Genomic DNA, 17,400 nt, shown 5'->3' on the forward strand with positions numbered 1-17,400 from the left:
AGCTGCATCCATGTCCCTACAAAGGACACAAACTCATCCATTTTTATGGCTGCATAGTATTCCATGGTGTGTATGTACCACATTTTCTTAATCCAGTCTATCACTGATGGACATTTGGGTTGATTCCAAGTCTTTGCTATTGTGAATAGTGCTGCAATAAACATACGTGTGCATGTGTCTTTATAGCAGCATGATTTATAATCCTTTGGGTATATACCCAGTAATGGGATGGCTGGGTCATATGGTAATTCTAGTTCTAGATCCTTGAGGAATCGCCACACTGTTTTCCATAATGGTTGAACTAGTTTACAATCCCACCAACAGTGTAAAAGTGTTCCTATTTCTCCACATCCTCTCCAGCACCTGTTGTTTCCTGACTTTTTAATGATTGCCATTCTAACTGGTGTGAGATGGTATCTCATTGTGGTTTTGATTTGCATTTCGATGAGACACTTTTCTATTTTATAACCAATACTTTAAAATGTGTAAACACTAGTGCATCTGGCCTAGAAAGAAATGAGGTTCTGAAATTCATGTATACATACGTTCCCTGGACATCAGTGCCTCAAAGATCATACTAATACTGCCAGGGACACAGGACATTGTGCCAGAGCATTAAAATAGTGACTCATGGTCAGTCCTTCCACTCTCACTCTTGGCACCATAAAATCCCTCATACAAAAGAATGACTGGCATGAACAACTCAGAGGGTTTTCTCTGAGTATTTCATAAATTATCCATCAAATATCCAGATCAAGTCTAATAAACTTATTTTATGGCAACTGCATATTACATCTGAGTACAGTATTTGCTCACCTCAGTCTGCTGACATTTCATGTCTGTTCATCAGCTTCAATTCATAAAATAAATCTCACATAAGACTAAATTAGTTTAGGTGGGCCCTAAATTACCAACAAGTGTCTCCCAATAACATACTCATCTGAATCCAATATCAAAGAAGCTGCATGTTTCCTACTCAATTTACCAAAAAGCACATCACACAACACCTTTAGTTTATTTATATAAAATCTCAACCAACATTTTAAATCTTATATAATTACAAAGAAGGCAAAATGGTATAGTGGAGAGAAGAAGTTTTAGATCAGATAGACCCGAGTCTTCCAAATACAAAGTCTGTATTTTGTGTGCTGGGGTGAGAAAGTTTTTCAACTTCTCTCATGCCAGTTTCTACAACTACAAAATGGTGATAATGAAAACATACCTCTTTAAGTGGTTGTGAATGTTAAATGGGATTATGAATAAAACAGACCTGACTACATGCTCAATGAATGTTGGTTCCCTTACAGTCCCCTCAGATGGGTACCTGCTGTCCTCTACATCAACGATGATTAGTCATGTTGACAGTGTGCACCCTTGATACGATTTGATGAAAATGGTCTTCAGCTCTGGTGCTCCTCCCCAAAATATGTAACCCCCATTTAATCATGAGGAAAACATCAGAGAAATCTCAGTTGAGGAACATTCTAAAAGATATCTGTATGGTAGTCCTCAAAGGTGTCAAGCTCCTCAAAAATAAGGAAAGTCCAAGAAAATCTCATAGCCAAAAGGAGCCTAAAGAGACAAGGGTATTATGTAAAAACAGAGGAAATGTGAATAGAACATAGATTTTAGTTAATCATTATATATCAACATTGGTCCGTTAATTGTAACAAATGTACCGTACTAATGTAAGGTGTTAACAATAGGGGAAATAGGAGAACTCTCTGTACCACCATTTCAATTTTCCTATAATCTAAGACATAAAATAAAAATTGTACTTAAAATGTCCTTTGCGGCAGCATGGATGCAGCTGGAGGCCATTATCCTCAGTGAATTAATTCAGGAACAGACCAAATATCTAAAGCTCTCACTTGTATATGGGAGCTAAGCATTCCATCATTGCAAGCTAAGCATCCCAAGCTAAGCAACCCTTACACATGGTTGTAAGAGGGAACAACAGACATTGGGGCCTTTGATGAGGGAGGGTTGGACGAGGGTGAAGATCAAAAAACTACCTAACTGGTATATTGATGGCTACCAAGGTGAAAAAATCATTTGTACACCAAACCTCAGTGACATGCAATTTACCCATGTGACAAACCTACACATGTACCACCTGAACCTAAAATAAAAATTGAATAAATAAATAAATAAGAAACCTGCAAGTTTAAAACAATGGGTTAAGCAATTCTTGTCGAGTCACTTCCCTTCTCAACCAAACTGCTGCTTCTTTCCTCCTTTTTCTTTCTCCAAACTTAAGTGCTCAGAGTATTGCACTTTGGAAGACATAGGATTAAAATATGATTTTCCTATGGCCCATGGACAAGAATCCAAGAAGGAAGGGCATGCTAAGTTCACACAAAAGAAGAGGCAGGGTGTCCATTAGGGAGGATCAGTGTTCAGCAAAGCTCTAAATAGCTACCATAACATGTGCAAGGTACTGAAATAGGTACTTGACATATGTTATCTTGTTATGTTTGTTCTTCCAGCACATATGTTGATATAGATATTGTTATCATAATTTGCAGATGACACTTAGTTTATCATGATCGCACAGCTAGCAGGAATCAGGGTTAAGTTCCATACTCCAAATTCCAGGGTCTTAAACACTGTTTATACTGCCCCCCAAAATCAGAGGAAAATTATAAACTTGTCCTCAGTGGACTTCCATTTCCATTTTTATGTATGTCCCCATCTTTAGGTGTCTAGCAACAACAGATGCCCCCTAAGCCACACAGCCATGCCTCCTATTTTCTTCAGGAAAATGTGAGTGAGAGAGTATGAAAAGGAGAAAGGGAAAGGGGAAAGTAAAATAACTAAAATTCGCTGAGCAACTACTATACACCAAGACATTTACTAGGTACTTTACCCACTTTAATTAATTAAGCCTTCACGAGCTCTTTCTTCATGAGAACACAATGACTATTTTGAGGCACATTATTAGTGCTTTTACCATAGCTGTCATGAAGGAAAATTTCTTTTTTAAATTTTCTTATTTTTAGAGATTCAGGAGGTACATGTGCACTTTTGTTACATGAATATATTGAGTAGCAGTGAGGTCTGATCTATTAATGCAACCATCGCCCAATAGTGTACATTGTATCTATTAAGCAATTTCCCATTCCTCACCCCCTTCCCACCCTCCCACCATTCCAAGACTCCAATATCTGTTATTCCACTCTATATGTTCATGTGTATACATTATTTAGCTCCTATTTATAAATGAGAACATGTGGTATCTGACTGTATGTTTCTGAGTTGTTTCACTTAAGATAATGGCTTCCAGTTCCATCTGTGTTGCTGCAAAGATGTATTTTCATTCTTTTTTATGGCTGGGTAGCATTCTATTATATACATATAATGTTCATGTATTTATATTTTATATATATATATACATTCAGCACTAAATAGTGAAATATATAGTATTCCATGATATATATAGTGTATCACCATATATATAGTGTGTGTATACACACACACACCCCACATTTTCTCTATGTAGTCATCTGTTGATGGACCCTTAGGTTAATTTCACATCTTTGATGTTGTAAATAGGGCTATGATAAGCATATCAGTGTATCAGTGTAGATATCTTTTTAATGTAACGAGTTTTTTCCCTTTGGGCAGATACCCAGTAGTGGGATTGCTATATTGAATGGTAGTTCTGGTTTTATATTTTTGAAAACTCTCCATACTGTTTTTGATAGAGGTTGTACTAATTTACATTCATACCAACAGTGGCCAAGAAATAATAGTATTTCTTGACTTTTTAATAAAGGCCATTCAGACTGGTTTAAGATAATATCATATTATGGTTTTAATTTACATTTCTTTGGTGATCAGTGATGTTGGCTATTTTTTCACATGCTTATTGACCATTTTTATGTACTCTTAAAAATTTTTCTATTCGTGTGTTTTGTTCACTTTTTAATGGTGTTGTTTTTTTCTTGTTAACTTACTTGAGTTCCTTGTAGATTCTTGATATTAGTCCTTTGTCAGATGCATAGTTTGCAAATATTTTCTCTCATAGTATAGCTCCTCCTATTAGCTTAAACATGAACTTGGCTCTGTTTGCAAAAAAAAAATTTTTAAGTAACCTTAAAAGGGTTTGCACAGTCTCCCACTTCGCTATTCTGTGCCTCGGGATGTGACAATGCTTATAAATCCCACAATTTGTTCTCAGAGGGTGTCTCGATCAACGTCTCTCAGCTGCCACTGGCACACTCCTGGCTCATTCATGACCCCATTCCCCTATTCCAGCTTGTTGACTAAATGCTTATCTGATGTCTCCCCACAAAAGTTCAGAAACATTTTCTCAGTTAAATATTTACTTGATCATTTTAAATTAATTTCCAAGAAAAATGTGGGATTTAATTTAAAATGTAAGAGTACCTTTATCTTGTCTTTTCCCTGTAATCAAAGAGTGAGCTCATCCACTTGAATAGCACACTTGGAGACAGACTGAATGTTAAGTAACATTATCCTGTCACAAATAAGTAACGTGTCCAATTATCAGTGATGCCTCTCCCTCAGTAGAGTGCAAGCTGAAGGGTAACCAGGAGAGATCCTCGGTTCCAGGGCTGGTACTTTTGTGACCTAAACTCAAAAGCTAATTCTGCTTGGCACAATGTAGAGTTTCCTGCTCCCTCCCTGCTGCTGTAGAAAGGCAGGGTTGTGTTAAATCATGGTGCTTAAGGTAATCAATTCACAAGCATGGATGAGCACCTCAATTCTGGGGAGCTCTCACTGTGCTGGAAGAGCTAGGGTTTGGCACTTAACCTCCTTCTGACTCAGCTTCCAAATTCCATGCAGGGAGTTGTGAGGCCTTTACTCTTACTTTGTCAGTACACTTGTGTGCATGTGTCAACAGTAGAAGGATGGTATGAACAGGAAAATTTAATACAGAAGCATGGGAACGGAGCAGGGGGAAAAGTGACCTCTGACTTTCCTGAGGTGGGCTGTTACCATGTTCACCCAGCAGGAGGCACTGGCTTTAAGAAGAAAAATAGAGAAGGAGGCGCTTTAGTACTTAAAATATATCACACCAAAAATCACCCAACGTGCTCCCAAAGGCATCTGTAACTTAGGTAGTAAACCTCTGGCCTTGCCTACATTGTTAGCCCAGAGACACCAAAGAGGCTGCACATCAAAGTGAAAATGCAAAGCTGGGCATGATTCAATTTACTTTATAAAATAAAAAATCCTGCTGCCCTTTCATGAAATTATACTGTGTGCTTATAAATATGAATGTAAATATATAACACAAAACATGAATGTTTGTATGGAATGTTGTAATGAACATTTGTCATTTTTGGATGTCTAGTAAATAAACATTTTTCCTGTTTGAGGAGAAACCTAAATCCTAAAGTAAAGGTGAGACTCAGACTCCATTTCTTACTACCTACAAAACAAGAAAGATTGTCTTCTCCAGCCCTCTGGCAGCTAGCACTGGGTGTCAGGCATAAAATCAACCAATAGATGCCCCAACTGAGATTTTGAACATTGGAACCTTCAAACCTTGAGAGAATGATACGCGTTTGGAGAAAATTAAGACTTTAATAAAACACCAACAGAATCAGTCACAATATATAAAAAAATTTTACACCATGAACAAGTAGTTTAACATTTGAAAGTAAGTATAATACATCATATCAGTAAAATAAAGAACAAAATCCACATGATCATCTAACTAGATTCAGGAAGAAAAGCATTTTACACAATCTAAAATCCCTTCATGACAAAACACTCAATAAACTAGGAATAGTACACAACATTCTCAACCTGATAAATAGCACCGTATAAACTAAGCTAACATCATACTTGTGGAGAAAGACTGAATGCTTTTCCCTAAGACTAGGAAGAAGAAAAAAGTGTTTATTCTTGCCACTTTTATTCAACATTGTATTGGCGGTCCTAGTCAGTATAATTTGCAAGATAATGAAAGGCAACCAGATTGAAAAGGAATGACTAAAATTATCTCCATTTTCAAGTATCATTGTCTTTCATATAGAAAATCCAGAAAAATCACTTAAAAATTCATTTGAATGAATACATTCATTCAGCAAGTTTGTGGACTACAAGAAGTTTTATTTCGATACACGAGCAATGGACAATCTGAAAATGAATTAAGAAAATAATTGACTTACAATAACATCAGAAAGAATTAAACAGCAAGGAATACATTTAATATAAGGGCAAAATATACACCCTAAAAACTACAGAAACATTGTTGAAATAAATAAAGGGAAAAATTAGTGTTTACTCAGAGCAGCTATGATCAAGTTGAGACTCAAGCAACAGCAGAGGGTCTAAGGGTAAGATGCTGGTGGCTATGGGGACTGATGTCCTGGAAACCACATCCAGTGACAATGGAGCCAGCATCAGCATCAGAAAACTTTTCACAGGATGAAATTTTGGCTGTGACATCGTTCCAAATTTTGGTTCACCTCCAAGTCTCTCTCTTCAGCCTTCCCTTAAGTTCAGAAAACTATGTATTGTCCTGTCAATAAATTCCATTGAGTCAGTGTTGTTTTGCTTTGTGTTTTGTAACCCAGACCCGGATCTGTATAGGTATCGCTGCTCAGTTTTCTCCTTTTTCTAATGATTTTGCTTATTTCCATTTTATTAGAAAAGGAAAAGTTATTATAATTTCCAAAAAAATATTTTTATCAATTTATATGTACCCATTGGTTTCCAAATTTTTTTTTTTTTTTTTTTTTTTTTTCCTGAGACGGAGTCTCGCGCTGTCGCCCAGGCTGGAGTGCAGTGGCCGGATCTCAGCTCACTGCAAGCTCCGCCTCCCGGGTTCACGCCATTCTCCGGCCTCAGCCTCCCGAGTAGCTGGGACTACAGGCGCTGCCACCTCGCCCGCTATTTTTTGTATTTCTTAGTAGAGACGGGGTTTCACCGTGTTAGCCAGGATGGTCTCGATCTCCTGACCTCGTGATCCGCCCATCTCGGCCTCCCAAAGTGCTGGGATTACAGGCTTGAGCCACCGCGCCCGGCCGGTTTCCAAATGTTTAACTCATTTCCACAATAAACTTATAATTTAGTAATAACTTTGTGAAGTACATATTATGAACCCTATTTCAGTATGTGAGAAAATTCATGTTAAAAGAGGTTACATGATTCCTTAAAAGGGGGTAGACTCCAGATGGAAATCCAGATCTACTGAGTATAGATCCCAGGCAGTATCTACTGTACTAAGCTGTTTCCTTGATTTTTCTGGCCTCAGAGCACAGAAAGCATATTAGATTGCCTAACTCCACACTGTTTTTTTGTAGCTGCTGCACCATTTTACATTCTCACCAACAATGTGCAAGGGTTCCAATTTCTTCACATCCTCACTAACACTTATCTATCTATATATATGACATTCTAACAGGTATGAATAATATCTCATTATAATTTTATATTAATTGTTCTAACGATTAATAATGTTGAGCATCTCATATACCTGTTGGCTGTTTGTATGTCAATAGGAGAAATTTCTGTTCCAGTCCTTGCCTATTTTTTTATTCTTTTGTGTTTATAATCCTTGCCTATCATTTAGATAGATAGATTATAATATAATATATATATGGCATTTAGTGACAGGAATTCCTTACATTTCCTTACATATTTTGGAAATTAAACCCTTATCAGATAAGTAGTTCGCAGATATTTTCCTTTTGATTTCCTTACAGCTATCACAGCTTTTCTGAAAATCCAGGAGTGCCGTCATGTACTTCTGATGCTGACCTCTCCTGGCCATTTGTGGTATAGCAGCTCCTTCAACGTAGCACACAATATTGAGGCAGCTGTCAGCTGTTCACTGTTACAGATGAGCTGAAATGACCAGAGGCGCCTGAGAGGCTAACACTGCTGGGATGCACTGCCAATAATTCCAAATTCCCTTTACACAACTCTTGCCGTTATCCAAATCCAAGTTTGTAATAGGTAGAGACTCCTACGAGCTCTCTCGCTACTCAGCATGAGGCAACAGATTCCTCTGTTGTTAGACTCATTAGATTTGAATTCTTATTCTCATCTATGTTTCCTGGTTTCACACCTTTCTTTGCCTAATTTAACAATGTGCCTCGCTTTGATAATTGTGTCTCCACACTGGATAATAAGAATATTAAATTTGTTAGCAATATCAATTCAGAGAGAAGAAAAGCTGAACCCTTTCACATCTGAAATTCCATTTTTCACTTTAGGAGTAAGGAACTCTGTCCTTATATTGAAATGATACTCCAGCTGCAGTTGAAAACAGAGCCTTTGTTTTGGTCGGGTACCCTGGGCAATCACTACACTACTAAGAAATTTCATGGGTCATACATTTTTTTAAGCCACTGACAACCAGGCCAGTCCAATTACTTGATAAGTGCATTTGTCAGTCATTCAAGCTCTATTTTCTCTTCATGCTAAGAGTTAATTGCTGGATAGGATATAATCAGAAAGCACAGTTTTAACATGAAGATTTATCCAACTGGTAAAATGTATTTGTACCATTTATATTACGGTTGTAGCCTGATAAACAATTTTAGATGGATTAATTGGGTGACACCGGTTCTTAATAATAAGCTTGGAATTTTTCTAAGGGAAATTTCCTTCGAAAGCGTCCATATGATTTTGAGCATTTCTGAGTACAAATATGGTCAATCCTATTGAAATTAAATGATAATGTAGGCCATTAAATCATGTAATTTGATACATTGACCTTAGACATGAGAAAGAGAAATGAGAGAGACATTAGCACAAGATGGAAGTATGAGAACTATTTACCCAAGAGGTTATGAAGCTTTGCATTGTTACTAGTCTGCAGAGGCACAGTTGGAAGCTGTCCTCCATCACAGTTTTCATTTGTATTGATCTTTTTTATCTTGCCTATAGTATTTCTGCTTTCAATTTAAGTCTTGTTTATTTCAGGCCTTGGGTCTCTGGCATCCTGCTAATGACATGGTCATGTAATCTTAACAATCAATGTGTCTATGTTTTCTTGGGGTATAATTTCTTTGCCTTTGCAAGGAGTTGATGAATATTAGTACCCATTCTACAAAACCATGAGAAGAAAATAAATATAATTATAATCAAACATGGAGTACTTAATAATCTAAACCTGGCCTTGACACTGTGAAGGATATAATAGAAGTAGAATCCTTTGGGGTACAAGGAACAGAATATGCAGCTTAAAAGTGGTTTAATTGATAAGAACAGTTATTTTCTTCTATAACAAAAGTTCTGGAGGCAAAGCAGTTTCAGGGTGTAGGCAGTAGTTCAACAATAGAACAAGAGCCCATGTTCCTTACACCTTTTCACTCTGCCACACTTAGATAACTGGCACTCACTTTTGGCTTTTCTCTTGGGGTGGCAAGATTACCATCATGGTCCCTGGCAACCACAGCAAAAACAGAAAACAGAAAATGTTATTTTCATGCATTTAAAAAAACCAGAGAGCAAAATATATCCCAGAAATCACAGAGCAGCTTTCCACTCAGGACTCCTTGGGCAAAATTGAGCCCGCTGCCCAGGTTCTAGCTGCAAGTGATACAGGAAAAAGAATATTAGACATATTTAGCCTCTACTGTGGGACCAGTATTCTGCTAGCAAAGAAGCACAAAGGAGCATGTAGGGTGCAGGCAACTGGTAGATGATCAGTAGGCACAATCTGCCACACAGTAAAAGGTATATTTTACTCTCAAGAGGCTTACAATTTACTATTACTGATAATACCATGTTGTATGGTGATTGACAATTCGTAAAGCACTTTCAAATAAATTACCTCACTTCATCTTTATATTACCTTGCAAAGTAAATTACCCTTTTCATATTTTTTAACAAAAGAAGTTAATCTTGGTAATGAAAAAGACTAGCAATGTAGCACAAATGAAGCTTTCTTCAGTTCTTCAACTTTGTAAGCCTAGTAGTATACAAATTTAGAAATCACGGACATCAATTAGAACTAGAGTGGACATTTAAGACTGGAGACTGAGTCAAGAAAACCAGTGCTACATAGCAGAATCACTACCAAAAATTAGCTTATAATCTAGAGGAGGAAGACATTAGCAAACAAGAAAAATTTAGCACCGAATGAGCAACTAAACTCAAAGACAGGGGCTATAAATGTGAGATCAGCCAAGAAGTTTAGTCCACAGAATTTACTGGGCACCTACTTTGTGCGAGAGTTAGCCTGTGGAGAAAGTCAGGCTAAATTAGACTTAGTCTTTGCCCTCAAAGAGCAGAGTCTAATACACCACCAATTAATAAATGCTCTGATAGGAATATGAATCCCAGTATTCCATGGGCACGTGGAGAAAGATGGAAAAATGTAAGCAGATTTTAGAGAGGAGGCGGTATGTCACTTAACATTAAAGAAAGGATTGAGATGAGGAGAGAGTGCATTACAGGTGGAGGCAACACATATTAGCAAAGGGGGTAATATGGAGTGCGTGTTTAGAAGGGTAAAGAAGGGAGCCTAACAGAACAGGTAGAATACTGGGATACGTGGGAATCGATGAGTGAGAAAGGATGAAGAATGGCATCTGAAGTGTAAGTGTTTGAGAAGTATCTGTTCATGCCCTTTGCCCATTCTATAATGGGGCTGATTTTTACTTGTCGATTTAAGTTCCTTATAGATTCTGGACATTAGACCTTTGTTGGGTACATAGTTTGCAAATAATTTCTCCCATTCTTTAGGTTACTCTGTTGATAGTTTCTTTTGCTGTGCAGAAGCTTGTTAGCTTAATTAGGTCCCATTGGTCAATTTTTGTTTTTGTTGCAATTGATTTTGGAGACTTCATTATGAAGTCTTTGCCTGGACTGATGTCCAGAATGGTATTTCCTAGGTTTTCTCCTAGGGTATTTATAGTTTTAGGTTTCACATTTCAGTCTTAGCTTAATCCCTCTTGAGATGATTTTTGTATATGGTAAAAAGTAGGGGTCCAGTTTCCATCTTCTGCATATGACTAGCCAATAGACATATGAAAAAATGCTCATTATCACTAATCATTAAAGAAATGTAAATCAAAACCATGATGAGCCATCATCTCAGCCTAATCAGAATGTCCATTATTAAAAAGTTAAAAAATTGCAGATGTTGGCTAGGTTGCAGAGAAAAGGGAATGCTTATACACTGCTGATGAGGATGTAAATTAATTTAGCCACTGTGGAAAGCAGTCTGGAGATTTCTTAAAGAACTTAAAATAGAACTACCACTTATTTGACACAGTAATGTCATTATTGGGTATATACCCAAAGCAATATAAATTGTTCTACCATAAAGACACATGCACACATATATTCATCACAGCATTATTCACAATAGCAAAGACTCAACCTAGATGCCCATCAGTGGTGGACTGGATAAAGAAAATATAATACATATACACCACAGAATACTATGCAGCCATGAAAAATAGTGAGATGATGGACTTTCAGCAACATGGATGGAGCTGGAGGCCATTATTGTATGTGAATTAATACAGGAGCAGAAAACCAAATACCACGTGTTCTCACTTATAAGTAGGAGCTAAACATTGTGTACAGATAGACACAAAGAAGGAAACAATAAACATTGGGACCTACTTGAGGGTGGAGGGTGGGAGGATGGTGAGGATTGAAAAACTACCTATTAGTTACTTTCTCATTACCTGAATGACAAAATTACCTGTACATGAAATCCCCGCTACAGGCAATTTACCCATGTAGCAAATCTGCACATGTACCCGTTGAACCTAAAATTAAAAAAAAAAAAACAAACTTTTTAAAAAGAAAGACCTTTACAATGAACAACATTCACTTAATGAATAGTAAATATATTTTCTTTATGGAAAAAAAAATAAGTAAAATGCGAGCATAAGCAAAACAAGGAGGCAAGGAGGCCGGCATGTGGCAGGGAGCCTGGGTGTCACTGTGAATGCCCGAGGGCCATGTGGAGGAGCTGTGGGAATGACGCTGGATGGGCCTTAAGGGGCCAGGTAACGGGGGAAAGAGGAGATCCACATATAAGAAAGCGAGCATTCATAAGACACAGTAGTTCTGAGTGGAGCAATGTCGTCATCAAAGTATTATCCGAAAATAATTAACCTGGCTGAAAGATGCAGTTTGTGCTGGGAAGGGTGAGTCCAGATGAGAGGCCATGGCAATGGTCACGATGACACAATGCCTGAGAGCAAAGATAGTAAAAGGACCGGAAATTGGATAGATGTGTGCCTCTGATAAATATGTCAGAAGGAAAAAATAAAAGGCAACATCAGATGACAAAATAACTATGGGGTATTAAAGAAAAATGAAAGAAATTTCCAAATATTTTAGCCTGACATACTAAAGCAATGTTGGTGTCACTAAGAGAAATGAGAGCAGTGAGAAAAATACTTTGTTTGGAAGGTAAAATAATGTCTTGTTTGAGATACAGCGAATTTTTGGAAATGGTAAGTTGGAATGGAAATTGGAATCCAAAATGAAAATTTTGGATAGGCTCTCACATTAACATTAAAGGAGTAAGATTAGAACTAGAATTTTGGGGTGTTAGCCATAAAGAAATCAGACTTGAAAAATAACAGATATGACATTGATCTTGCAGGAAAGTAGAATATTAGGAAAGTCAATGTGGAGGTGCTGGTAGATGTTTTAGACAAAGATCCACTCACTAAAATAAGAGTGAGATTATCAGTAGGAATTCCAAAAATGCAACTATGTAAAAGCAAAAATTAGAGTGTTTAATGTTTCACAGGTTCCTGCACTTCTCCGCCTTCTTTCTTTCCCCCAAGTCACCTCCTCTAAAAGGCCTTTTCTGGACAATCTAATGTTTTTGTCTCCATACGCTCATCCCAGTGCCACCTATTAACATTTATTACATCACCCTGTTGAATTTTCTCCATAGTAGCCATCACCAACTAAAAGTATGTTGCTTGATGAATGGATATGTGTGTCTGCTGTCTGCCACATTGGACTCTAAAACTGCTTTGGTCAGCATTTAGTACAACTTAATGTTATAACATTGACACATAACATATTCATTAAACACCTAGAGGAAGAACGAGAGAGTGGAGAGAGGAAGGAACAAAGGGTGAGAAGGAGAAAGGGAGGGAGGAAAGAAGGAATGAAGGACATTTACATAAAATTCTTGTATATGTGCTATGTCCAATTGGTTACACATCTGTTATGTGTTAATGCATAACATATGGTAAATAAATATTTGGTGAGTAATTGAATAAAGAAACCAGAGAAATGAAGAATAAATTACAACAAAATAGATACATGTTATATAACATTTTAGTAAACTCAGAAGTAATTCATCAAATAATCGCCATATTTTCTTTGGTCTTGCTTACAAAGTAAAAACTCGAGCACATGGTCAAAATATCCCAAGTAAATCATCCTGGTGTTTTGCAAAATTCTTGATCAAATATCGGGAAGTCTAGATCCCCTCTTTTTGTCGGTATTATTTGTTCATTTATTCTTTCATTTATTTTTACTGATTCTTTCTATGAGACAGGCAGTGAAAGTTACAGAACTCTAAAAGCTAAATGCCATATCAAAGGGTGTTTCCAAAACAATCCCTTTTTGTTTCCAACTCAAGGGAATGAATGTCAAGGAATAATCATATGTTACTTGCACTGGTTTTTCAGGCCTCCATAGGTGAGATTTTTCTTTCAGCTCAAAGGTCTGGGTAGCAGAGACTATCTACCTTAGCAGAGAAGTGGACACAGATAAAGCCACCTGAGGAAGACCTCCAAGGATGTGACCTGTCACTGCTCAGCACACTCACTCTTCCATAAAAAGATGACTGTGCTGACACACTATTACAACTTTTCCTTTCAAATTTGGGACACCAAGAGGAGGCTTCTTTTATTCTTTAATGGAAGAATGAATATTAATGCTGAAAAGTACTAAACTGGCAATTTCAATCCTGGGAATGAATTTGAATAAACATTCATATAGGTGCCTACCTTGATATAACCCAAATGCTTATCAATAGGAGAATGATTACATAACTGTAGTTCTGAAATATGAAGAATGTGCAAAGAATGGGGTAGATTAATACACACTGACCTGAGATAAGACACATTACATTTTTATAACACAATTTCTAGAACTACACATATAGAATTGTGCCATTTAGATAAAGCAATGTCAATACATTTAAAGTATGTATTAATGATGCACGTATAACATTTTATGGTGAATATATCTGGAGACTGGGATGAATGAGGGTTTTCACATTTGTTCTATACACTTTCATATTTTTTCACATGATAGAAAGTGTGTAATCATCTTTCACCTGTATAATTTGAAAGACAGGTTCTGTGTCTATAAGTAAGTGGTGGCGTATGGCACTGACCCACAGGGGCCATGTTCAGGAGTCTGGCTTGTTGGAACTCAAGTGAACCTGAAACAGAAGAGGGACATGAAAGGGAAGCAAGGGAGGAGAATTTCTTAGGCTGGACAGATGACACTGAAGTGAATTCTAGCACCAGTGTGTGCAGAAACTTGATTTTGTCCTGTTTTACACTGCAAGCTGAATAAGAGCAGCTGAGAGTCTAAACATTTCTTCACCACAACTTGGCTGTGAGACTTTGGAGAAGTCATTTCACCTTCTCAGTGTCAGTTTTTCCATCTGTTAGAAGAGGAAAGGGTAGAACGTCAACTGTGGAGAAAGATCACATAGTAACGTGGAATTCGTGGGAGCTGTGCTAGTCACATTTAAGGTCACTGACTCTATCTAATTTAGTAGCACCCAATCCACATCATCCTGAATAGACAACTAGAACTTCCTCCTTTCTAAAAATGTTCATAGCATCCTGGCCTTTCCTGGTGCTTCAGTCAGTTTCTTGTGTCTCCTCTTCCCCTATCTCCTGGGGGACTACTACCGATTCCATTTAGGCAACTGAATCAGTGAATAAATGCTGTATTCTTTGTTTGCCTCTAAACAGGAAATAATTTTTAGTTTGAAATAAAGGGCTTTGGGTCTAACAGTCATCTGGAGCAGGTAACAAGAGAGGGCAGCAGGTGAACAGTCCTTATGTACCAGAGGCAAATAGGCAGTTGAGGTGATGGGTATCACAATTACTCTGATTTGATCATTACACGTTGTATGCTTGTATAAAATATCACGTGTACCTCTTAAGTATGTACAACAATTATGTACTGATAAAAATTAAAAATTAATAAAAAGAAAAATATAAATTGAGCAGAAGTAGCAAAAATGGCGAAGAAGCAAGTGTCTCTGGCTTCTGCTGAAATAGCCTGGCTGGGGCCATGGATGCTTCTCAGAGAGAGCATGGGAGTTGCATGAGAATGAAGCTGTCATCTATGGAAATGGAGCAGACTTGTATGATATCCCTGGTATAAATTCTTGACTCCACTACTTGACTGAAAAGCCATTTTAGTACTCTGGGCCCGTTTCTCATTGGGAATCATGACACGTCCTTTTTAGGGTGATTGTGATAGTTAAATGTGAAGTGGCCAGCACAGTCTGGGTAGATGTCACTTGTCTTACCTCTGATCCAATTCATCCTCCACATCTTTCCTTTTTAAACTGAGGACTTCATCTTTACAGGATACCACAGTCTTTTATTCAGCTTTCTTCTCCCTCCATATTGGACGTTCATCACCAATGGAAATGAGCAATTGCTAATGAAAATTTATACTCTTATTACAGAACTATTTTGATGCCCAGATCACTTGACATGAGCACTAACCAATCAGTGTGCCTTCTTTTTAATGCTCCAAGTACTTTTGATAAGAACGTGTGTTAGGAGAACCACATTGCATGGTTTCAGGTAAATCCCTTGGAAGACAATTATGAGCAGGTCAGGAGAGTCCTTGGCTTCCATTTGGTTAGATTTTTTTTTCTCAATAGTCCTTTATTTCTCCTATTCAAATCAAGGGCTTATTATGACCTGATTCTCACGTTCTTAATAACCATGGAAATCAACACAAGTCATGATATAAGATCCATCCAGAATTTAGCCTAAAATATATTTATTAAACCCTAATTCTGTTTTGGTTCTTCTTTTTTGTTTGGTTTTCTTTTAATCTATACTTCTAAGGAATGCTGAATGAATTTGTTCCAGAAAGCCCTTATGAAAAATATGCGAGTAGAAAAGTAGAGAGGAAAATGACAGGGAATTTCATGGAAAATAGACAAAGTTTTCTCCTTACATAATGTCATGTAAGAGCTTAGGAGTTGCCCCTTCATTCACTATTTTTTAGTAAAGTTAACTTAACCTGCTTTCCCAAAGGAACTTCTAGTCTTAAACATTTGCAATGTGCTCAGTTGAATAAACTCTTAAACAATTTCTTTTTCCTACTTAAAATTATTCTGAGATATACAACATTCAGTGGAATTTTCATAAGAGAGGTCAAGAGCAGAAATAATTTTTAAAAGGGAGAAGGAGTATTACTGACATTGCCTGACCTCCAAGTAAATAAACAAATCTGCGTTTGTGATCCTGTGAACTATGCCATGAACATGGCATTTTCAAAAAATATTTTAGGGACCAGTCCTCCAAGCGTTATTTGGCATCTCATGCAACAAGGAGATCTTATCATATAGAAAAGTGATAATTGCTGCTGTGATGTGTGCGGTTGATAGAGAATAGAAATAGCCTTCTCAGTAGCTAAAATGCCATCTGGAAACACCTTTCAACACTGATGTTACATTTTATTTTTTTTGATGCACCAGGGACTGCACGGAAAATTAGGTTTTGTGAAAGCTAGCAAAGTGGCATGGCCATTGTCTTTCCTTGGGAATTTGTCATTTATATTTATGATATTGTTTCTAAACTGACAAGGTGACTCAAATCAAATCTATTCGCAGGACTTACTTTGAATGTGCTGCTGTAGACTTCTATATATCACAAATCCACACCTTGAAAACTGACTAAATAAATATCATACCTTACTTACTAGTGTCCTCTGATATCTTTGGTAGTCAATGTAAAATAGAAGGTCAGATTTTGTTTTCCTTCCAGTCTTAATGGAGTTAAAAATTTTATCCATTGTATTATTAGATAACTCATATATTTGGTTTCTCTCTCCCTAAGGGAAGTAAAATGAGCATGTCTTCAGTTTACTCTGTTCATGCAAAGAACATTTAGGGAAAGTATTAAGGTATTAAGAAACCTGAGGCTAAGCAGGACAAATAGATAACTTGCCTAGAATCCAACAGCTGGGAAGAGGCTGAAAGAGAGCTACAACCCAGGTCAGTCTATTGCCCACGTCCATGTTCTTTCCAAAACTCAGTATATTCACTGAATTCAGCTGAGATACAAAGTCCTAGGTGTACAATCATAAAAGCCTATAGAGGAAACTTGATCAATGTGACAGAAAGACAAAGAAATTTGTTTTCAAATTGAAATCAGAATCTTAGAAATGGAAGGCATTATACCCATCAATACCCACAATTAGGTTACT

At 37.1% G+C, this 17,400-nt stretch overlaps 1 pseudogene; it reads right to left on the bottom strand.

Moving 5' to 3' along the window:
• The window catches only part of LOC112622579, a 39,082-nt pseudogene extending 32,656 nt beyond the window's left edge, over positions 1-6,426 (bottom strand).
• Between the last annotated feature and the right edge of the window lie 10,974 nt (positions 6,427-17,400).

Source organism: Theropithecus gelada, chromosome 4 (genome assembly GCF_003255815.1).
Source record: "Theropithecus gelada isolate Dixy chromosome 4, Tgel_1.0, whole genome shotgun sequence".
In the NCBI taxonomy this organism is placed as follows: Eukaryota; Metazoa; Chordata; class Mammalia; order Primates; family Cercopithecidae; genus Theropithecus; species Theropithecus gelada.